At 44.1% G+C, this 25,357-nt stretch overlaps 1 protein-coding gene across 1 annotated transcript in view; it reads right to left on the bottom strand.

The window, feature by feature from the left end:
- Positions 1-7,437: 7,437 nt before the first annotated feature.
- Positions 7,438-25,357, bottom strand: part of LOC309367264 (uncharacterized protein) — a 279,394-nt gene continuing 261,474 nt past the window's right edge. The window contains exon 7 of the transcript XR_014166959.1: positions 7,438-7,513. The gene's annotated coding sequence lies outside the window, so the exon portion shown is untranslated. The remainder of the gene's footprint in view (positions 7,514-25,357) is intronic.

Genomic DNA, 25,357 nt, shown 5'->3' with positions numbered 1-25,357 from the left:
ATAAGTAGGAATGGCCCGAGGTGCTTTGCCATTGTAGACAATACGCAATGCCCTCTCAATGCTATTCCCTGTGGAACCAGGTTCCCACTCCACACCCTCTCTGCCCCCGTTGTTGCACCCGAACTACCAGCATCATCACCACAGCTGTAGCCTCACCTGCGGCTGTGCCCACTTTGCTACAACAACATGGCGGCACAGCGCCAGGAGTGAGGGCAATGAGGCTGTGTTTGTGGTGCCATGAGCTTCAGGTGAAGCCCCAGTGGGGCTGGCAGCAGAGAAACCATGAGGGAATGGGGGCGAATCTGCCACCTGAAGCTCATGGCTTCACCTTGAAAAGCACGGACTACAATTGGCAGTGTGCAACAGTGTTTAGAGTCAAAGACTACTCTGCTTGACTTCATGTTGACTATGGCCCAGGATCATATTAAACAACAGATGAAATACACTCCTCCTGTTGCCATTGAAGCTGACGACACCACAGATGTTGCCACCCACTGCCAATATATACTGGTTGATGACACATTTGATGATGGTCAGGTTTTATGGATTCACACGGCTGCAAGACTCTTAGCTGAAACCACTGTGGCAGCCTTGCTTCCGTAGTTGAATGAGCCTTTGCTACAGAAGAGAAACTCATTCCTCGAGCTACAATAGGGTGACTGTGATGCATATTAAGAACACAGGAATGGAAAAGAAGATCCTAGATGCATTTCCCAGTGCCCACTATGTTCACGGTTATGTGCATCAGCTGAAATTAGCAAGCAGTATCCTCAAACAAGAAAGGGTTTTCTTTTCAGATCTTTCTTGGTTCCCCCATCATTTTTATTTTTTATTTTTATTTTGCCTACAGTGCAAAAAGCAGTGGAGTATTCAAGTCAGTTGTGCACCGAAGGCTCCTAAGAGTGTCTTAAAAATGCTGGAACCTCAACATCCACACAGTGAATGTGGTCTTTCAAACAGGATTCATCAAATGTGAGACTGGGCGTATGATAAGAACTCAGTCCTTGAGGCCAGGGAATTTCTTGAAACACTGAAAAGAGACAGTGAGTTCATGTAGCAACTATTGTTGCTGTTCTACAGAATAATGCGCCATGTGAAAACACTCTACAATCAACTGAAGAACAGCCATCGATTCTACAGCATCACTTTGTAAATGCGATCAATTTGGTGAGTCAGCTGGAAAATTGTTCTCTGAGATACTTCTGGAATCTCAGCTGCACCAGAAGCAAATGAAAGGAGATCTCAGATCAAGTGGCATCAGAAGTCTGTGGCATCATCATCACACATGCAAATGAGCAATTTGCATCCAATTTGCTGGTACAAGGGACTTTCTTTCCAGTGCACAGCCAGAGATCTCCACAACAGATTTAAGGAAACTCTAGAAGCCTATGCTGGAGGGTGAAGATCTTTATCCTGTATAGGAGGCAAGAACTGTACATCTGCATGGATGCTTCCATACTCTAGCAATCTGGAGCCAGCAATGGAAGAAATGATGAAATTGCTCAAAATCCTCATCAACACTCCTGTGACAACTGCGGAAGGAGAGTGGATATTCTGGGCTCTGAAGAGGATTAAGATTTTCCTGTGGAACACTATGTCACTGCCTTGGCAATGCAGCCGACTGAGAAATAGAAGATCAAGAAAATACCAAATTTCAGTCATAGGAACACTGAACTTTTTGCATGACAGAAGGAGCACCAGACAAACTTTACATAGAAGATGGCAGCATGAAAAGAAGAGGTGCTGTGCCAAACATCTGAAGAAGTGGAGGCTAGGGTGCTGAACAACACCGCACACCTTTTCTCTGAGGGACCCCTGCTGAACCAAGGTAAGAGTTTATTCAGTTTAGTTTGATGCTAAGTACGGTAATTGTATAACTGCACTGCTTATCCATCTTTGCAAGGGAAGAAGATGGGGACCTTCTTGGCTTAGCTTATGCAACCTTGGCTGACAAGCAAGCCCACCAAATCCAGCTGCCCCTGACTAACAATAAATGTCACTGTGTTTCCTTGAAATTAAGAGAGTGCCAACATTTCACTGACGGCATTTAAGCTATTTTTTCTTTGGACTATTCAATAAGGCTACATTCTAGTTATGATTTAACTTATGTGTTGCTTTCTTCATTTTGTAAACCTCATTGGGAACAGGATTTGAAGGGCGGTATAAAAGTATTTACAATATACAAACCAACCAAATGATCCATGTCTAAACTCCTGAAACAAAATTCTGGATCACAATGCTCTCTCTTTCACTTCAATTCAAATTATGGTCTATAGCAAAAGTTTTGCAATTGTGAACTGAATCACTTGGTCAAAGCGGGAAATGGCTATGTCTCAAGAACACACTTCTTGACTGCTGATGGAGTTGAAATGACCTTGCATAATTAATAACTACTAATTAAAGGTTTATTTATGCACCTGTAATCCAACTACTAACTGGGTAAATGTGGGAAGGCATGGAATTTGCATACAATCTAAAGTATAAATTCCAATATTAAGTAGTAAGCTCCCAGCCCAAACACAGAATTGAAACGCTTCATAAAAAGTAATTTTGTAATAGTAAACTTTTATAAACTTTGCATTGTTTCCAAAACATAAAAAGCTGATACCCAGCACCTTCTGGTGAAACTCCTGAAACTTCACAATACTTTAGCACAAGTACAGCCCTAAGCATTTCCAGTCATAATCTCATTTTTGAATCTTAAAGATAAATATTTTGCAGGGTTAGGCCCAGCTGCATTACAAATAAAACTAATGTGGAATAATGTCCAATGGATAATGAGTAAATTAGAAGCCAGGCAGGGGTGGGGAACTGGTGGCCCTCCAATCGCTGCTGGACTCCAACTCCCATAAGTCCATCAAGCATAGTCCATGGTCAGGGATGATACAAATTGTATTCCAGCAAGATCTAAAGGTCCACTGGTTCCTCACCACTACCACAGTCCATTCCCCAAGGATCACAAAACCCAGCTCATGTGACTGCCAATCATTATGATCTTCCTCTGCACCAGAAAATCAAGGCCTGTCCACGCCAGAGCTTATTGTGTTTGCAGCTCTTTGTGTTCCCATATAATCTGAGTAGTTTGCATGGCATTAACCTCAAACAGCACTAATCTGGATGACCCTTGTAAATGTGGGTTTTCATGATATCAGGGTAAGTCCAGTCAGTTGAGGAAAATGGGGTTCCAAATCACTCCACTCAGGGTTGCAAATGATTTGTTTTGGTGTTTTTCAGTGAGTGGATCAAATACCACTTTCTACTGCTCTCCTTTCCCTACCCACTACTTCCTCAGTGCTTTCATTTCTTTTCCGTCCATGCTCCCAACTACTGGAGCACTCCTGAATGGAGGAGTCTGTGCGTTTGTGTGCGTGCATATTATTCATTCTTTCAATCCCCAAAATTTGCACAAAACCAGAAAATTGCAGAAGCAAGTCATGTTAAAAGATTTCTACACCAAACATTGTGCAACAATCTGAAAAGTGTCTGCTTTTCATTTCTTTTCCACCTATGCTTTTAACTATTTCCAGCATACTCCTGAACCGAGGAGGACGTCTATAAATGTTTTGATACCTCAGATTTGCCCAAAACCAGAAAATGGCAAAGCTGTGCACTGACACTTTACAAATGCATGGCTGTGTATTTTTGCACATTTCTTAAGAAGGGATTAAACCCTAACCCTAACCACTACCACCACCACCAAGGTGCATGTTGTGTCGGAACTTAATAGGCATCCTAGAATCAACAAATGAGAAGGCAGGGATAACACAAGAGGGAACACTTATTGGCATGCACGGGAGGGAAACCAAAATTGCTTCTCACATAGAAATCCAAATACATGTGGGTGTGGACAACTCCAGTCTAATTCAAATGGGGGGAAAGTGGGTGAACAGCTAAATAATGCAGAAATGTGGGCAAGCCCTTAATTAGCAGCATTAGTATAGTTTGTAGGTGGAACAAATACCAAGACTCAAAAGCCCTGACTTTCTCCTGTGTTTGTGGCTCTGCCTACCCCCATCCCAGTTTTCTCAGCCACATTCCAGAGAACTGTATAACGACATGCACTCCCCAGGGCTTTATACGCGTGCTTTGTAAATAGTAGGTACCCATGCTACTCTTCAGCATCTCAGAAGAATTTCAAAAGCAGCTTGTAATAAAAGCAGGGTGTGTGCATGCTTTCCCTGCTGAAGTTCTGGGTGCGTGCAAGCCCTTGGGTGCACCTCAAGTAAACTCTCGGGGATGCAGCCCCCATGGGAAGTTGCAGTGCTAGGATATTCTGAACCATGAGAGTATATGCAGGCAATGAAGGGCAAAAGGAGATAGGCCCTGGGCCTAGTTCCAATGCATTTTTCTCGTGCTTCCTTGCATAGTCTTACCTCGCCTCCCCGCTTCCTCCAGTTGCATGTCAAGGTCCCCAAGCCACCCCTCAAATAACTCACAACACACATAAATTTTGTTTAAGGTTTTTGGCATAATTTTGGCCACAACTTTACTGAAATACATAAATGTGAGTGGTTGTTTAGGCATTGGTTAAGACTATCTGTCCCCCCGCCTGGGGACAGAACTGACTTCCGGGCACCACCGAAAGCCAGTAAGGGAAAACAATATTGGGGAGAAATGGAGCTGAGGCACAGACCCTCACCTCTCCCCACATGCTCCCCAGGACTTGCTGGCCCTAGCCCCATTCCAGGGATTTGGACGAAAAGATGGCAAGCTCCTGGATTCCTTTAACGGAATTCCCTTTCCACAGCAACCTTGGAGGGGCAGGCCCAGCCAAACTTAACCCCTCCTCCAACCAATTGATAACCAATGCCTAACAACAACCTTACAAGTTGTGATGATTTGCTACGCAGTGGGCAAAAACCAAATGGCAGCAGCCAATCAGCCAGATGGACAAAATTCCTACCAGGCCCCTGCCCCAACGGCAGATGACCCCATGAAAGACATAGAAAGGTCAACGCAAAACCCATAAAATTAGGGCGGGTGAGCTGGTTATCCGTTGCACACAGTGAAAAAGAAAGCTCCAAAATGCGTTCACAGGATTTAAAACATCTAATCCCTCCCACCAAATTGCAACATAGGATTTACCCCAGCAACCCAGCCATCCAATCGTTGCCACAGGCTTCCTTAGTAATTCCTTAGTAACCCTTAGTAATTCCACAGGCCAGAGGGGTGGCCTGGTGGACCCCACCGCAACACGCGCTCTCCATGAGGGAGAACACGCTTTCCCATGACTTATACACTGACAGAAAACGTGACACTTAAGCAAGCATTTAAGAAGATCGTGTGGGAATCCTCATACACCTAATGAGGCTAAAGTGCCCATTGCAGAGGGTGTGGGTTGCTTGTTCAGGACTTCAGCTCAAAAGTGCTCATCAGCTCAGGGTCACAGCCCACATCTTAATTAATTGCATGCAAAATATTGGCAGCATGAATTAATGTCATGCACATGAATATTTATCAATGGGTCATTTGCATTCTATTCCCAGGAACACCAGTGTGTGGCTATGAACAGCGTCAAAGAAATGAAGATGGATTTTAACTTTAGGGTTCATTGTGTTGAAGATAGCCAATGATGATGGGGCAGAAGGCTAGTTCTTCTGGCTGGTTCACATATCTACTTCAGCTCAAGATGGCTTGGGGCGGGGTGTGCTTGTCAAATGGTGGCTGGATTATGAGTCTCCACTATCCTCGGGATTAAAAATGCTCTGAACATCTGCAAAAATGCTATTTCTTACCTCTCTGAGCGCTCTAATGCTGCTCTAGAGGTTGATTTCTCAGAGCTGTTGGGTGGAGCTCGTGAGGGAGACACGGCATCATCTGGCACTTGTAGGCAAAAGGGCACAAAAGCCACTAATGGCCCCAAGGAGGAGAGAGATTCAGAGAAATTTGTTGCCAAAATAAGGCAGGCTCTAGCAAATGACTGGACTGATGCTCTGCACTGAGATGTTATCTGATCGCAGAGCTGACGTAACACAAATGGCAAATAGCGCTTAATGCTAGCCTAACCACTCAATCTGAACTGCAATTACTCAAAATGACAAGTGGATCTGGAATTAAAGACTGAGGATCAGTCTCATAATGACAGCTGGAAAAAAGGTCATGCATGTGGGATTCTGGAATGAGAGATGGTGTGTGAGTGGGGGATTGTTTTTATTTTAAATTTGGTGGTTTGAATAGACCACCCCCCCTCACTTCCACTGACACTGAATGAGCTCACAGAGTAGGTGGACCCAAAACAAAGGCCTCAGACATGCCTAGGTAGATTGTTGCATTTGAAAGATATCAGATCAAAAATTCCACCTTCAATGCCCTACTCAACTTCTATGAGTTTAAATATGAACCCTCAGTTATGGAGGTGTTCCTGAACCTATGCCTGGAGAACCTGGCCCATCACAGATCTTTCAAATACTACACTAAAAGCTGCAGGAACTACTTACCAGTGGGGTTTCCCACTTCAGATATTGGTGCAAGTGAATGGTAAATGCCTTGGAGCCAGTGATGATGAACAAATGGAAAATATTCTGTATAATCTTGAAATTATCATCCCAGAATTTACATCAAAGGGAAGGTATGTCCCTTTTTTCTCCTCAGTATGGATGACTCAAAAAGTTGGTGGCATTGCTCGTTAATATTATGCTTCTCAAGACTAAAGCTTGAAGGCATTCAACTTCATTATAAAGCCTTCAGGCTTTTACGACTTCTCAAGGAAGGAGAATGTGTGGAGCACTAAGATAATTCCCCACCCTAGCCCCTACTTCATCTCCTGGTGGTCCAGAGTAAAGTTATCCACAGCTTTCCCTGTCATGACTCAGTCATTTTCACCATGGATAGATAGTTATGTTTGTATTTATGCGTTTCTATGACTCTTGTTGTTCTCTCAAGTTTACTCAGTGCAGCTGCTTTACCTGAGATCTGCCATGTATCCAACACTCACACCAAGACTCACAGTATGCATGCTTAACAACTTCCCATGTTTATAATGCCACCAGCCTTCAAAGTTATCTCTCTCAGCGTCAAAGGGCTGGGCTCAATTGTTAAATGCTGTAGGGTGGAATCTATCTTAAAAAAGAACACCCTGATATAATCCTTGTTCAGGAAATGCACAAAAGAGACAAGGAAATTTGGGATTTGTAACTCCTGTATTTAACCCGAGGACAACACAACACATTCAAACTTCCATGAGATAAATGAGCAGAGCTGAAATCTCTAGAGACAGATCACATTCTCCAAGCATACACCAAAATAATTTACTATGAGTTTGGATACAAAGCCTCCAAACTGCTAGCATGAGCACTAAAGAAAAGACGTTCAAGAAACTTGATTCAATGCATGCACAACCCTGAAGACCACCTCTGCTATGACTCACCATCAAACAGCCAAGAATTTGAACAATTCTTTCAGAACCTCTACACATCTACAGATCCATCTAAGGATTACATTGACTCTTACCTGTTACGAACTGGACTGCCAACTTTGACTGATGACCTCAGGACCTTTTTGAATCGCACAATTTCTGAAACAGAAGTAAAGGGTGCAATTAAATGACTGAAAAAGGTGAATTCTTAGGACCTGATAGGTTTACCGGGGACTTTAACAAAGCCACATCTGCCATCACCAGTGCTGCCTTTATGGATGCTGGCTGGGTCGCTGAAGAAGACAAAAGACTTCAATAAAGTCAAGCAGACCCAAGAAAATTTTATGGAATCCCTGGATAAGGAATTTGGTTTTCTTTGTCAGAAGGGTGAAACTGAACCCATCTTCTTTGATGGCAGTGAAGATACAACTAAAGTTATGTTGAAAGCAGACAGTTCAGATCAGCAGCTCCCCAGCAAAATCACAAAATGGCCTTTTTCTTTGTACAGTGGGCCAGGTGTAATATATCTCTACCACTTCACTCCAGAGAAAGGCTCAAAGACAGAAAAACCAGCTAGAGTTATTACTAATAACCTTGTAGATTTCACAAAGAAGAAGAGCAGCATTGGTAAGAACCTGCAGGGGGGAGATTCTACAAATGTTTACACCGGTTGGGAGGGTGGTACCATGTGTTGGGTAGAACCTAAACTTGGTTGTAAGCTGATCTGGTTGGTTTGTGCCCTCCACACCAACGAGTTACCCTTGCAACACATGATCAAAGCACTCAATGGGAAGACCTTGTCTAACAGCAAGTGGACAGGTAACACTGGAAGACCCCTCACTGAAGAAATCTGCAAAAAACTACATTTCACTCCCTAAAATGACGCACCCTTCCACCACATGTTCTGCCGTACAGTGGACAGGCCTCTATCTGAAGGCATCTTCCAACTCTACAGTTCTCGGTTTCTGCATTCAGAGTAATGGTAAAGAACCATAAGTAAGGACAGCAGGGACCCTGAAGTTGTCTATCAACAGTTGGCAGACTGAGGAGGAATGCAGGTCACCTGCTCAGCCTTTCCCATGATGCTGAGTGAGATATATTTTATTCCAAATTAAATTACACTAATTATTTCAAAGTGGGCACCTAACCATATAAATGAGGATGTGCAGAATTGTGTCCTCTTCTTTCCTTTTTTTGTGATACTTTCGCTCTTGTTTTGTGAAGTGTAAATGGCCACCTGATACAGCAACCAGCCATAGTTAAGGAAGTGTTTACAGGGGAGTCGGAGCAGAGGATTCCAAGATGAACCGGAACTCTTAATTCTAATAGAGACCATGAAGCAAAAAGCACCATTCAGAATTGCAAAGTTGAATGTAGGAAACAAGTATATATAACTAACTATAATAGTTAGAACTATGAAACGATATGTTTGAAACATTTGACGTGAACAGTATTTCAAAACCAAAGCACTGGTGTCTGCACTTGTATCAATGCACTGCAGGGTTGGGAAATCTGTGACTTTCCAAATGTTGCTGGACTTGCAACTCCCATAGTAATGGTAAAAAAGGTAAAGGACCCCTGGGTGGTTAAGTCCAGTCAAAGGCGACTTTGGGGTTGCGGCACTCACCTCACTTTCAGGATGAGGGAGCCGGCGTTTGTCCACAGACAGCTTTCCGGGTCATGTGGCCAACATGGCTAAACCGCTTCTGGTGCAACGAAACACCGTGACGGCACATGGAAACGCCGTTTACTTTCCCAGCGCAATGGAACCTATTTATCTACTTGCACTGGTGTGCTTTCAAACTGCTAGATTGGCAGAAGCAACGGGAGCTCACCCCGTTGCAGGGATTCGAACTGCCGACCTTCTGATCGACAAGCCCAAGAGGCTCAGTGGCTTAAACCACAGCGCCACCTGTGTCCCATAACTCCTATAGTCCCTGGCCATGGGACTGACTGGGCCTAATAGAAGCTGGCAGCCCACCAACATTCTAGAGGGCTGCAAACTGTCCCTGATGTACTTACTGCATGCTTGTTTTGGAGGTACAAGGAGAATGCATCCCACTGCATCACAGCAATCTTCAGAGGTGAAGATGCAGCAGTATCTTCTTTGCACTCTGTAATAACACGCTGTGTAGCTGTATTACCTCTCTAACCTAATTCAAAGGCTGGTTACTCCATATATCTATACTTATCCTAAAAGGTTCTCAAACATTTAGCAGGTGCTTTCTCATGCTAGGGTTCTGTCCATGTAATACAGGATCTGGTCAGTTTGGTCACCTCTAACAGAGCAAGACGACATGTGTGTGCACATTATACTAATTGCAAATGAATAGTTTTACAATAAATACAAAACATATGCAAACAAAAGCAAGCATTGCCACTACAGTTGCCTATATAGAACATTTTGTCCTGCCATAATGCAAGTGGAGTACAAAATAGAATGACATTTTGATGGGTTTTGGCCCAAAATTAGGACCATTTTGTCCCCGAAAAAGCATCCAAGAAAGTTGCTTGCATCTACCTGCATCATGCCATTTTAACTGGAAGATTTTCCATTGTCTTTAAATACTATTGCTACAATGTCTATAGTTGGAGGCTCTCCTGTTTTTAGCTGTTCTTACATCAGCCTCATCTTACATCAGCCTCATATTTTCAAAGAGAAAGTGGCCCTTGCTTTGTTGTTGTTATATTGGTACAACCTGTGATCTTCTACCACTCAGTGCAAAATAACTTAACTAGCCAGTAGAAATTAGCCTGAAACATCTTAAGACTGCAGTCCTCTAACCAGCAACTTTTTTATTCCTCCCTCCCAATTTTGCACTTTTTGTTGCTTAACCCTGAGGAAAAGTTCTGTGAAGTTCAGAAGCTAACTTACATCTTTTCAACTTTTAATTGGTCCTAATAAAATTATTTCTGTTTTGATTGCCCTCCCCCTCTGCAAAAAAAGAAAGAAAGAAACCTGGACCAAGAGGGCTGCCGACATTTGTTTTTTAAAAAAAGCACGTTTCTTGCATGCAATTAGCTTGTGTCAGGAATGTTATAATGTGTTTCCTGGATTCAGCTCAATCTTAAGCCTGGTTGTCTTCAATTTTTCAGGTCTGCTCTCCAGGAGAATTGCATTCATGGACATACCCCAACACATCTGCAGATAAGTGTTGAGGAACTAGACACCGGACTGTTTCTAAGGGCAGGCTCCTGTTATTCAGTTTCAGTAATGCAAGTGTTTTAAGGTACAAGTACAAAATTCAAGTACAAAGCAGCAGGACACCCAAGTACGTAATGTTGGAACAATTAGACGCATGTGCCTGACATGTGCTGGACACATGTGCTGTGCAGAAGTCCCATAGCAGTTCTGCAAAGTGTATGTTTTTGTATTTTCCTCCCTTTTATTCTTCAAATTCACATACTGACATTGGAAGTGGTCCTAAGACTTGTGAATTCTTGCTGCCTTCCCTTGTACAACTACAAAGAGTTATTGTTATCCATCACATCACCAGAGTAAAAAGCAGGGGTGGCCAAACTGTGGTCTTCCAGATGTTGTCAGACTCCAACTTTCATCAGCCCCAGCCAACATAGCCAAGGGTTGGTAATTATGGACAGTGGAATCTGGAAACAGATCAGTCATTCTGGAGTCAAGGAATAGTATGGATGATATACATTCAAGTGGCGTCCTTTTACACTCCTCTATGGCTGCCTTTTTCCTGAAGAGCATAGGTCAACATTTTCAATTGACTGTACTTTATTTCTCCAAAGCGGTGCTTCTCAAACATGGGTCCCCAGCTGTTGCTGGATTACAACTCCCATCATTCCTGACCACTGGTCCTGCTAGCTAGGGATGATGGGAGTTGTAGTCCAACAACTGCTGGAGACCCAGGTTTGAGAAACACTGCTCTAAAATATGTCCCATCTCATAGCCAAAAATAAAATAATAAAGTGAAAACCAACCCTACAGTAAAGAATATTCTAAGTATCTGTACTGATTTTCAATACTGATGTGCCAAATTACACTTGCAGAGGCTCTCACACCTGCAGTATATTGAAACCTGAAAGTCTGGCAGTGCTGGTAGTGAATTGTTTAGGCTCCTAAGCTTTGCAAAAGCCTTTTCCTTAAGTGTAAGGTAAAGGGACCCCTGCCCATTAGATCCAGTTGTGACCGACTCTGGGGTTGCAGTGCTCATCTCGCTTTATTGGCCGAGGGAGCTGGCGTACAGCTTCCAGGTCATGTGGCCAGCATGACTAAGCCACTTCTGGCAAAGCAGAGCAGCACACGGAAATGCCGTTTACCTTCCCGCCAGAGTGGTACCTATTTATCTACTTGCACTTTGATGTGCTTTCGAACTGCTAGGTTGGCAGCAGCAGGGACTAAGCAACGGGAGCTCACCCCATCTCAGGGATTCGAACTGCCGACCTTCTGATCACCAAGTCCTAGGCTCTGTGGTTTAACCCACAGCACCACCCCCGTCCCTTCCTTAAGTGTACTAAATGCCAAAAAAGGAAACCAAGAAGAACATCTATATAAGTGTGAGGTACACAGACAGTGCACAGACATATCTGGAAACCTTCCAGCTAAATTGAGTCACTTCTGGCATGTTTGATGCTCAGCCATAACATGCAGTCAGGTGTGGGGCAGATTAATAAGGCCCTCTGGATTTTCATATGGCTTAAACTCCCCTACAAAATTGATTGGCATTCCCATTCAAATGGTGTGTGTGCACTGCATCATGCAATCGGTTATGCATGGTGGGGCTTCCCTGGGCCCCCACAATATTTTATTCAAGTTGGCACCCCTGTGTGGAGGGTTCCACCGACCATACTAAGCACCCCCCTCTCCCTTCAAATCTCTTCCCCAAACCCACCTTCATGAAATCTCTGACCGAACCCCTCAGTTATCACCTTCCAAGATGAAACTAAGCCTAAGTATGAAGAAGTAAACAAAATGCACATGCCTCCTCAGTTTGCCCTCTGCTTTATGTTCCGCCAGTCTTTCTATTGCCTGCTGTCCTTGGAGCAAGCAGCAGTCTTGTTCCTCAGTAAAGTATCATGGACCGCAATACAAATTACAAAGTAAAAAAGCAGTGGCTATTAAAGACTGCAAGTGGGAGCTACAACAGTGCAAAGTGATGCAGTGCAGTGTTTCCAGGAAGCCATGCTCTCCTTCCCAAAACTCCACTCCATTCCCTTTCCTCCCTAGTTTGCTGTTCCATCTCCCCAAGAACCAATCAGCTATTTGAGGCCACTGAGCATGCCTAGTTTTCATTGGGGGCTTGCTGGTGTTTCCACAGGCACCCTTACTGTTCACCCACCCACCCACCCACCCACCATGAATTGCTGAAAGGTAAAGGGACCCCTGACCATTAGGTCCAGTTGTGACCGACTCTGGGGTTGTGGCGCTCATTTCGCTTTATTGGCCGAGGGAGCCGGCGTATGGCTTCCGGGTCATGTGGCCAGCATGACTAAGCCGCTTCTGGCGAACCAGAGCAGCACACGGAAACACCGTTTACCTTCCCACCAGAACGGTACCTATTTATCTACTTGCACTTTGAGCTGCTTTCGAACTGCTAGGTTGGCAGGAGCTGGGACCGAACAATGGGAGCTCACCCCATCATGGGGATTTGAACCGCTGACCTTCTGATCAGCAAGCCCTAGGCTCTGTGGTTTAACCCACAGCGCCACCCACGTCCCATAAGAATTGCTTACATTTCTGCAAATCTTGGGGTTCCAACAAGCCTCTTATGTATGGACAGTGTCGTTATAGCAGTTTAAGTATCCACACTCACCTTCAAACTTTGGAAACAGAGGGAATTATTTTTCTTATCCCTTCCAGCTTTACATTTGATAGATCTTTGCTCAATTGTTTTGATGAATTTCAATGGATAATTCTTTGCTTATGTGTGCAGACTGTTTCTAGGGTATGTCAATGTGAGAGTCAATTTGCCAAATGCAAATTGTCATCCTTCTGAAATTATCCTTGGGGGAGGGTGGAATCTTATTCTCAGGAGTGGACACACGAAATTGCAGCACAGAGACACCCACCCACCCAGAAAATCAGCTTAAACACCAGAACCCAGTATCCACATTTGCAGAAACATAGCATCAAAAGCACACATAACAAAATAAGATGCAAGGCTGGCTGGCTGATCTTTACAAAGTATTTTCTGCAGGGAAGAAACCACATAATATATTCAAGATGTCAGGGGTTAGCCGTAGTGCACGTGAACCATGCTGTGAAAGCCTCACCTTTCACTTTTACTGCTGTAATTAGATTACAAAGTTTTTATTGCCATTTTAAATTCTTCCTTTATAGGTTGCTACCCAGCTATGGGCTGTTTTTTTTCATCACACTTGGAGCTCAGCGTATTTAATTTTTGCTCCTACAATGCTGGATTAACTCTGAAGGATTGTTGAAGTCACAAGTCAGTCACCCTTGCCCTCCTAATGGGATCTCACTGCTAGTACATGACCCTGAAGTGTAATATATACAATCAGCTATATTTATTGGTGGTGGGAGTAAGGAGGGAAGTGGGAGCAGCTGGATTGCATAAACATCGAGACCATTTGTCCTGCCTACAGTAGCCATGACATGTTTAGACTAGTGCGACACAGTCCAGCAAAACCTTCTTTCCACCAGTGGTGTATGATGAACTGATAAGGAGATGATACCTTGGAGGACAAAAAAGGTTATGAGAAAGGATACCGTGGGCTTAAGGGGTAGAAAACTAGTTTCCAGATTGTAAATAGTTGAAAAGTGGTGATGGAGTTTGAGGAGAAACTCAAATGTAAACCTCAAGGCTTCAACATCTAGCCTAACTTTTCTGTTTTCCTTCTCATAACCTCCACCTCTGACTTGCTTGGCAGGAGAGTTCTAGACAACTTGAAAATTTGCAAACTATTTTGTGACAACTTGGGTTAGTCCTAAGAAAGGTATTTCCCAGCTGTGGATTTTGGAGAGTGCCCCCTCCCTGTGCTTTATGGCTGCCTTTATTTTTTATGTAAACAAGGGCATGTCAAAGAGATTCTGGAACTCTGCAAATCAGGAACTGGAGAAACAGCAGCATTTTTACTGCCTCTTGTCGCAAACTATTCCACTTGCATGTATACATATTCCAGTAGGGTCAACAAGAATGGCTGCTTGCTAAAAACAACAGCAACACTGCCCTGGAGTTCAGTACGTGGGCAGCCTTAACCTGCAACTCCAAAATAAAAATAAAAATATCCAAAAAGACAAATTCAAAATATACTGAGCGGCAATGCTTAGCATTATAAATATGTATAAAATGAACACCAGAGGTTTTTAGGCATTATGACACACAGAAGTTGTCTTTTGTACTAGAGCTTTAGGTTCAAGGCAAATTGGTTTCCAGCAAGTATATATTGCATATCCTGATCATATATACCTGACCGATACATGTTTACACTAACATAGTGCTACCTGAAACAAGATAATGTTCTACTCCGACAGCAAGACGAGCTATTAATGGATTTGGACTATAGCTTTTATGGAAGCTTCTTAAAGCAGGGGTGAGAAGCTGTATGTAAGCTGTCCAATTGTTGCTGGACCACAACTTCCAGATCTCTGATCACCGGCCATGTTTGTTGGGGCTGAAGAGAGGCAGTGTCCAATAACATCTGGAAGACCAAAGACTCCCACTCATCACTCAGAGGCTTTTATATACCCACGTTCTCTGGTAGAAACCTTTCACCAAGAAGTTTATAAGCTTTGTGGAGAGGATAAAAATTGCATAGTTCAGTAAGCTAGTTCCACAATCTATAAATGGGCCAACATGCATCTGTGATCTGGGCAGGAGAGGAGTCAATAGTTACAACTTAACAGGGCAAGAAAAGATAAACAACTTGTGTCCATTTCCTGCATACTTTGTAATTTCATCTCATTGTATAAGCACCCTAGTAAATCAGTGGGGAAAGCCCTAGTTTTTTTGTTTAGCTTAATGTGTTTGGTACCCAAATCAGGGGATGCAGGTGGTGCTGTGGGTTAAACCACAGAGCCTAGGACTTGGTGATCAGAAGGTCAGCGGTTCGAATCCCCACGACGGGGTGTGCTCCCGTTGCTCGGTCTCTGCCCCTGCCAAACTAGCAGTTCAAAAGAAGAAGAAAAAGAAGAGTTTGGATTTGATATCCCACCTTTCACTCCCTTTAAGGAGTCTCAAAGCGGCTAACATTCTCCTTTCCCTTCCTCCCCCACAACAAACACTCTGTGAGGTGAGTGGGGCTGAGAGACTTCAAAGAAGTGTGACTAGCCCAAGGTCACCCAGCAGCTGCATGTGGAAGAGCGGGGAAGCAAACCCGGTTCACCAGATTACAGGTCTATCACTCTTAACCACTACACCACACTGGCTCTCACGTCAAAGTGCAAGTAGATAAATAGGTACCACTCAGGCGGGAAGGTAAACGGCGTTTCCGTGCGCTGCTCTGGTTCACCAGAAGTGGCTTAGTCATGCTGGCCACATGACCTGGAAGCTGTACGCCGGCTCCCTCGGCCAATAAATCGAGATGAGCACCGCAACCCCAGGGTCGGTCATGACTGGACCTAATGGTCAGAGGTCCCTTTACCTTTACCCCAATCATATTTATTTATCAAAGATTTAGGAAACCAAGCAGCTGCAAAATCTAAAAAGAATTGTAGTGCAGATGTGATTATGAAAATGTCCACAAATGCTCAGTTAGAAAGCACTGTGAAATTGATCGGGTTAGCTCCTCTCATCGTCAGGGTCTGGATCTGCCAGTGACTCATGGACACTGGCTTCTGGAGAAAAAGAGACACGTTCCTTTGTCTGAACAGAACCTTCCCATCGGGAATGTGTGGTGATTAAGATAAAGAATTTCACATGGCCACAGAATAACCGAGAGTCCTGGGCTTGTAAAATACGCCATTTCCTCCATTAATTGTGTCCACGTGGAGTTGTAACCAAGTAGCTGGAACAAATAAACCTGAAGCAATATTGTTTCCCTTTAAAAAACATTTCACTTTAATTTCTCTAAGAGGTTTGAACCCATTAAAAATAGACCATCTCCCATGGGAGCTTTTGCTCACCTTCCCGATCACATCACCTTAGCTAAGCATGCTGCAAAGCTTATCCACAGCAGGGAGTATATATTAGTCTATTAAATGCTTACCATTAAACCTCAGGGTGACCTGAGCTCCTGAAAGCAGCTAAACTATTGGTACAATAGCAGTAGGCCTACCTGCCTCTCTTATGAAACAAAGGTTACCCTCGTGTAAGAAAAGAAAGCAGGTGAAGGGGAAATTCAGTACCAAAGCAGAGCTAAGGCCACAGTCACACCATTTATTTAAAGCAGTTTTTTTGTTCATTTAGTAGTGTCTGACTCTTCATGATCCCATGGACCAGAGCACGCCAGGCTGTCTTCCACTGCCTCCTGCCTGTCTTCCACTGCCTCTTGCAGTTTGGTCAGGCTCATGTTGGTAGCTTCGAGAATACTGTCCAACCATCTCATCCTCTGTCGTCCCCTTCTCCTTGTGCCCTCCATCTTTCCCAACATCAGGGTCTTTTCCAGGGAGCCTTCTCTTCTCATGAGGTGGCCAAAGTATTGGAGCCTTAGCTTCCCGATCTGTCCTTCCAGTGAGCACTCAGGGCTGATTTCCTTCAGAATGGATAGCTTTGATCTTCTTGCAGTCCATGGGACTCTCAAGAGTCTCCTCCAGCACCATAATTTAAAAGCATCAATTCTTCATCAATGAGCCTTCTTTATGGTCCAGCTCTCACTTCCATGCATCACTACTGGGAAAACTATAGCCAGTGTGGTGTAGTGGTTAAGAGCGGTAGTCTCGTAATCTGGGAACCGGGTTCGCGTCTCCACTCCTCCACATGCAGCTGCTGGGTGACCTTGGGCCAGTCACACTTCTTTGAAGTCTCTCAGCCCCACTCACCTCACAGAGTGTTTGTTGTGGGGGAGGGAAGGGAAAGGAGAATGTTAGCCACTTTGAGACTCCTTAAAGGGAGTGAAAGGCGGGATATCAAATCCAAACTCTTCTTCTTCTTCTTCTTTAACTATAAGGACTCGGGTACCACTTTAAACAATCATGGCTTTTCTCCAAAGAATTTTGAGAGCTGTACTTTGTTAAAGGTGCTGAGAGTTGTTAGGAGACCTCCATTTCCCCCACATAGCTCCAGTTCCTGGACTGGTTTAACAATCCCTCTTCACAGGGAATCTGGGAATGGTAGCTTTGTGAGGTGAATAGGGGTCTCCCTCAACAACTCCCAGCAGCCTTAGCAAAATGCAGCTCCCAGAATTATTTGGGAGGAAAGCCATGATGGTTTAAAGGGGCATCATGGTGCTTTAAATGTATGGTTATGAATGTTTCCTTAAGGTCAGTGAGAAAGGGTTTAAGGTCAGTGAGAAAGAGGAGGATTGGTTTGAGAAGATATTGAATTATTGGAGTAGGTATGAACAATTTGGGGTAATTAAAATGTTAAAAGTTAAATAAACCTTGTGGAAGGAGGAGTGTAAAGGTATATATAAGTGTACATATGGTTGATTTGAATATGTTATTGAATATGTATATTATTGAATATGTATACCCAATGTATCAGTGTATGTATATTATTGAATATGTATACCCAATGTATCAGCCGCCTGGGGGGTTTCACTGTGTGTTTTGGTGGTTTGTAAAAAATAAAATTTAAAATATTTTTAAAAATGAATGTTTCCTTAAATCTCAATGCAATTATTGAATCAATCAGACATTTGGTGGTATGCTGACCCAATCACATCCCACCCCCTTTATACCCCATTCTCTCCCAACATGAAGAAATAAAGAAGAAAAATGGACTGTCATAAACGGATGAGCAGCAGGACACAGCTCAGTCATAAGCAAATGCCTTGCATGCAACAACTGCCCGGGTTCAGTCCCTGGTACTTCCCAATTGCAGAATGTTAAGCAGCAAAGATCTCCTCTGAAAACCCTGTGGAGATATTGCAAATCAGAGTACACAGAGGAGCAGGTTAGATGGACCAACAGTCACAGCCAAGATGGCATTAACATATGTTCAAGTAATGCTCAGCTCGACCTTCTATCCAGCATATATATATATATATATATATCAGAAACATTAATATTAACACTGCAGTAATGAACCAGTATCAAACTCTAGAGTACCATTGTGTTTTTCTGCTTCTCTGTTATGGCAATGACTGCTCATCTGTAATAACAATTTCCTTTCTGTTCAGTTATGGGAAAAGCTACTGAAAGACATTAACTCTTCTGTGAAGGAATAAGGAAGAGTAAAAAGGAGCATACTGTGCCCATAAAACTCCTTCATATGGCCCTCTGAACATTTTTCACTCCTCCCCTGTGCTCAGTCATGAAGGCAATGCCAATGTTTCTGGGCAGTCCACCAGAACCGTTGTGGAAATTGTCCCGGCCAAAAGGACGTAGAAGAATTCTGTCTCCCCCCCCCCACACCCCAGCACTAGGTCGCTGCCATTATTTTCCTGGTTTTAGTGTTCAGGTCATCACATCTGGAAAAATCCTAGCCTCACCAGAGAAATGATCCTTACCTCAATGAGAACTGATATGCTGCCTTGTAAGTTAAGATCAGAATTTATATATTACAGTCATAATATCTCATCGTAGACTACAGGCCAAAGGTTTCCTTCCCAACAAAGGCTGAAGAAAAAAGAACATGAAGAAGAAAGTCACTGAGGGGAAGATCACGAGAAGGAAATGGATAAATCTATTCACCCCACCCCCCAACTATCCCCTATGAAGTAGTTTTCTTTAAAGACGCCTATTTCTGATTTTGGATCCTAGCTAGTGTGCAGTGGGGTTGAGACCCTTAATAGCTAAAGGTGTGCACTGGAGAAGGAGGGAGATTATTGGGTTGTTCTTGTTCTTATTTTTATTATGAATTTTTCATTTTTATATTGTGATTTTATGTTGTGAACTGCCCCGACACCTGCGGGTATAGGGTGGTATTCAAATTTAATAACAGATAACAAGATAAACACCCTTAAGTTAACAGCTCTCTCATCAACTAGGCCTTCTTGGTCACGAATGGTAGTGATAAGACAGCAAGCTCCTAATTAAATGCTACTGGAGTGAGGAGGAATAAAAGAACTTCTTAATGAGGGTGAAAGAGGAGAGCGCAAAATATGGTCGGAAGCTCAACATCAAAAAAACGAAGATCATGGCCACTGGGCCCATCACCTCCTGTCAAATAGAAGGGGAAGAAATGGAGGCAGTGAAAGATTTTACTTTCTTGGGCTCCAAGATCACTGCAGATGGTGACAGCAGTCACGAAATTAAAAGACGCCTTTTTCTTGGGGGAAAAGCAATGACAAACTTAGACAGCATCTTAAAAAGCAGAGACATCACCTTGCCAACAAAGGTCCGTATAGTTAAAGCTATGGTTTTCCCAGTAGCGATGTATGGAAGTGAGAGCTGGACCATAAAGAAGGCTGGTTGTCGAAGAATTGATGCTTTTGAGTTATGGTCTGGAGGAGACTCTTGAGAGTCCCATGGACTGCAAGAAGATCAAAGCTATCCATTCTGAAGGAAATCAGCTCACTGGAAGGACAGATCTTGAAGCTGAGGCTCCAATACTTTGGCCACCTCATGAGAAGAAATGACTCCCTGGAAAAGACCCTGATGTTGGGAAAGATTGAGGGCACAAGGAGAAGGGGACGACAGAGGACGAGATGGTTGGACAGTGTTCTCGAAGCTACCAGCATGAGTTTGATCAAACTGAGGGAGGCAGTGGAAGACAGGAGTGCCTGGCGTGCTCTGGTCCATGGGGTCATGAAGAATCGGACACGACTAAACGACTAAACAACAACAACAACAACAACAACAACAACAAAAATATCCTCACCTCGCACCAAAATGATCTTATCACTGGCAGTTTGATCTTATCACTGGCAGTTAATCAACATATGTACTAAGTTCGCATTTTGTACTAAGTTCACATCTCCAGCAGTCTGCACTTGTTATTTTCTTCTGGTATCGTTTTGCTGGAGTCCATCCTGGTTTGCAAACTCTATCTCGGTCTAAGGACAGAATCTGAACTGTGGAAGGGCATCGGCAGTGGGAGTCCTCATTAGGGAAAGCGTGCCTCAGTTTAAGAAGAATTTCAGTTTTAGAGCGGACTTCCGGAACGGATAAAGTTCGTAAACCGAGTTACCACTGTCTGTTCAAATATTTCTTGCTGACCGATTTCTGTGACCATTCACTGAACTTCCTGGTCACACATTTTAATGCATCCATCCCCAACATGTTGCCCTCCAAATGTTTGGGACTCCACCCGCAGCAGTCCCAACTAGTGTGTTTGGAGACCATGCTCTTCTAAGGAGCTGCTGCTGTAATGCAATCAGAAGTATTTCTTAGAAGGTTCTTCCTTAGAAGGATCTCCAAAAAATAAATACCCATTCACAGGAAAGGGCATGAACTTTATACAGTTCCAAAACCACACAAACTGCTTTCCAGACTTCATTAAAGATTTGTTGTTATTACGGCCATTACATAGCCCTTGTCATGAAAGGGCATAGCAACCATTAGCTAATCTCTACAGCAAGCTACAATAGGAAAGTGCTCATAGTTCCCTACTTCAGAGAGTAAGCAAGGTTGAAATCCCCACTTAAGGCCACAGGAAATTATCTCTATATTCAATTACAGTTCAGGACTTTGTTCTTAGTCAGTGGCTCTCAAACTGTAGGTCACATAGGTCCTGAAACAAATCTGAAGGTATTTCCACGGTCCCACAACCCAGCCTTAAATAAATGCCCAGTTGTGCATTTGATGAGCAACATCCTCTAGATATGCAAGTAAAGGTAAAGGGACCCCTGACCATTAGGTCCAGTCATGACCGACTCTGTTGTTGCGGTGCTCATCTCGCTTTATTGGCCGAGGGAGCTGGCGTACAGCTTCCAGGTCATGTGGCCAGCATGACTAAGCCGCTTCTGGAGAACCAGAGCAGCGCACAGAAACGCCGTTTACCTTCCCGCCAGAAAGGTACCTATTTATCTACTTGCACTTTGACGTACTTTCGAACTGCTAGGTTGGCAGGAGCAGGGACCAAACAACGGGAGCTCACCCCGTCGTGGGGATTCGAACCGCCGAACCTCTGATCGACAAGTCCTAGGCTCTGTGGTTTAACCCACAGCACCACCCATGTCCCTCTAGATATGTACTTTCCCACAAAATTGCAGTATTGCTTTTGCAAGTAAGAGATGGAGCAGATGTGGGCAATAGCACATAGGATTCTAGTTTAGAAGACTTCTGCCTGCCATGTTTGCTTTCTATGTACAGAAGCTTTTTTTTTTTTAATGGCTAGGCTTTAAACATTTCTGAACTGAATTACTAGTAACCTGACTATTGAGGAGTCCCTATATCAGAACAGTACCATGATAGTTTGGTCAAGCACATGCAATGCCGCAAGTTGTAGGAACTTCAGATATGTCTAAATAACCAAGTGTGTTGCTTTGATGAATGCTTGCTTGGGATCTTTGAAATACTTTGTTTAGATAATCAGTGTAGCATAAGCTTCCTAAGGTCATAGGTGCTTGGAGCAAGAGATTGCAATTGCCAGTAAGAAAGGGGAAGAACTCTTGAAATTCCTTAACATCTTTTGCAGTTGCACAGGAAGGTCTCATGGCCAAGTTCAAAAACATATAGGAAAGCTAATCTATTGCCAAATTTTGAGTGGTACCAGCTAACTCAAAAATTAAGTGCGGTTGGGAGATCAGGCTGGGGTGCAAAGTTCAGTGATACTCCATGGTGGACATAAACCAATAATTTAATCATATTGTATTGCATAACCTTATGTGGCTTAGATGGGTGGAAGGAATACGTTTGGGAAATAAAAGATGGTGAATATGACTGACATGGCATCCTCTGTTCGAATGCCAATTAGGGGGAGAAATCCCATCCTAGGATGTGAATGTATGTGTGTATTAAATGTAATAGCGTTCTTTTCCATAACAAGGTATACCTTTGAAATAAACGTATTAAGCATGTGTTAAACATTTCAAGTGTTTACTGGATCTTTAAGGCAAATGATCCTTACTCCTCCCACGAAATCTAGAATCTCACCTTGGAGAAGTGGTCCTGAAGGAACCACTGGCCACAGAACTGTTATAATTAATAAGAATTATTAATTAGCAAAAATCAGGGATAAAGGCCTGCATTTATCCTTCAAAGTGCAGGACTGTTTGTTTGTTTGTTTGATTGTGTATGTATGTGTGTATGTTTATCCGTAGATTACAGGATGAAAAACAACCTAATGCTAGAATATCATCCTGTAAAAACAGAACTCAAAATGGCATTTCTCCAGCCAGGAAAGAGCAATACAAACAGGAAGAAACATGTGCTGAGAAATTGATACTTTTTTTTTTTGAACCAAGTTTAAATGGAATAATTAAATTTACCATAATCAGTAAAATGTGTGACTCAGATTTATTGGAGCAGCTATTTCCCATTGCATAATTTCCCTTGTGGACTTTCAGTTTTAATTTAAAAAAGGGTGAACACATAGTTTTATATATGCCAGCATGTGTGTGAGGTTAAAGAAAGCATAAGACTACAGGGGAAATCAAAGCCCGGCTTACCACTGGTCTGACACAAAACACAAGGACTGGGTATGTTCTGCAACCATAATAAAATCACAGAGCACTCTGAGGAGCAAGTTGAATCACAGGAACAGTAATAAGGTAATCCAAGCCACTCGGAGGTTCAAATTCAGTGCAAACTGGGGACAACCTTGAGGTGGATTGTCACTGGCTGATGCTACCGTATACCCAGTAGCATAACATAGATTTCCGGTGCCCAGGGTAAGGCAAGTAGAAGAAGAGGAGGAGTTTGGATTTGATATCCCGCCTTTCACTCCCCTCCAGGAGTCTCAAAGCGGCTAACAATCTCCTTTCCCTTCCTCCCCCACAACAAACACTCTGTGAGGTGAGTGGGGCTGAGAGACTTCAAAGAAGTGTGACTGGCCCAAGGTCACCCACAGCTGCATGTGGAGGAGCGGAGACGCGAACCCGATTCCCCAGATTAGGAGACTACCGCTCTTAACCACTACACCACACTGGCTCTCACCCCCCCACCCAGGACTGGACAACTAGGGTGGGGACTCGTGCAAGGGGGTGCATGTGAAGGGTGAACGGAGCCTGCTTCTAACAGGCTCCTTGCCCACTGTCTCTGTCCATCTGCCCACTAGACCAACCCGCCGGCCACCATGACTCAGCTGGCAGGGCGCCTGTTGTGGGGGGCGCCTGGTTGCATGGCCCTTGCAAAATATGTGCCCTCTCATGCAATGTTCTGCAAATACATTAGGGGCAAGGAATCTGTGGCCCTCCAGATGTTGTTGGGCTCCTACTCCCCAAATCCTCGACCACTGACTTTGCTGGGCAACATCTGGGAGCCCGCAGTTTCCCCACCCCGATATACTGTATTTTTCGCTCTATAGGACACACCAGACCATAGGAGGGAGAGAACGGGGGGGGGGGGAATCTCCCCCTCTCTGCTCAGTGCCCCTTCAGCAAAGTGGCAGGAGAAACGAAGCCCCTTCCATTTCTCCTCCCGCTTCGCTGAAGAGGCGCTGTGCAGAGAGGGAAAACTGTGCAGCGCCTCTCCAGCGAAGCGAAGCCTGGAGAGCAAGAAGGATCGGTGTGCACCGACTCCTCTCGCTCTCCAGGCTTCAGGAGGCTATCCGCAAGCCTTCGGAGCACAGCGGGAACTTCTACTGTGCTCGGAAGGCTTGCGGATAGCTGCCTGAAGCCCCCGGAGTGCAGTGGGAGTTTGCGCTGTGCTCTGGGGGCTTCAGACGGCTTCAGCGAAAGCAACATGAAACCTCCGGAGCACGGGGGGAGCTCTCCCTCTGCACTTCGGAGGCTTCACGTTGCTATCACTGAAACCAAGGAGCCTGCATTCGCTCCATAAGACGCACACACATTTCCCCTTAATTTTTGAAGGGGGAAAAGTGCGTCTTATAGAGCGAAAAATACGGTACATACTTCGTATGCCCTGGAGCCACAGCTGGGATAGGATGCCAACCCGGTTGCCAGCCAGTGGGTATCATCTGGAAGCACACATTTAAAGCAGGGTTAGGGAACCAATGGCTCTCCAGATGTTCTTGCACTCCAGCTCCTATCTGCCCCAGCCAGAAGGGTCTGTGGTCAGGGGTGATGGGAGTCCAGCAACATCTGTGGAGCGACCCTTGATGGAGGCAGCCACACTAGGGAGGATTCCCCGACAGCTGTGGAGGAGAGGAGGGTTTGTCCCTGGGGTCTGCTTAATCCCCTCCTCCCTATCTGAGATCTGAGTGATAATCATGGGCTGGGACTTCCTGTCAAGTTCTGCTATGCCCTTCTTTCCTAAGCAGACTTTAAATTAAAACATTCTTCTCTCACAATCGCCTTGCCATATATTTATATTTATTTATCATCATCATCATCATCATCCAAGTTTGGACCTGGGATTTTCCCCATCTTTCCCCTTCCTTTTGTCCTTTCTCTTCTTTCTAAGATCAGATCAACTCTTTTGCATTGCCACATAGTTCAGACATCTCAGACATCATCATTGCTTTATTTTTGAGGTGGGGGGTGCCCACCTTGGTGGCATCCGTACCACGCTCTAACCAACCGAGCAATCCAGGCTGTTGAAAACAAAAGAGAAGCTTATTGTTGGGGTCTTGTAATGGAATGGTAAGTGAAATATACTCGGAGTCCTGTAGTGATTTCATGCTCTTTATTGCAGCTTGTAAAACAGTGATTTGATTGTCCCCCAAACCTCAGGCTTTTATATACATTATTTACACAAGGAGTCCCATCTGATTGGCTGATTCTGCTTCCCTCCTGGAGCCTAATTGGTCTTTCCCTGCAAGCCAATCAGTTGTTGCATTCTACGATCCTACCAGCCCAATAGGCTGATTAACTTCCTCCTGGAGCCTGATTGCAGTGGCGTAGCGTGGGTTGGTCAGCACCCGGGGCAAGGCAAGTAATTTGTGCCCCCTAACCCGTGGATTTGTGCCCCCT

Source organism: Podarcis melisellensis (assembly GCF_964234715.1).
Source record: "Podarcis melisellensis genome assembly, chromosome: 3".
Taxonomy (NCBI): domain Eukaryota; kingdom Metazoa; phylum Chordata; class Lepidosauria; order Squamata; family Lacertidae; genus Podarcis; species Podarcis melisellensis.
The sequence above is the reverse complement of the archived record's forward strand: the minus strand, read 5'-3'. Positions and strand labels throughout refer to the sequence as shown.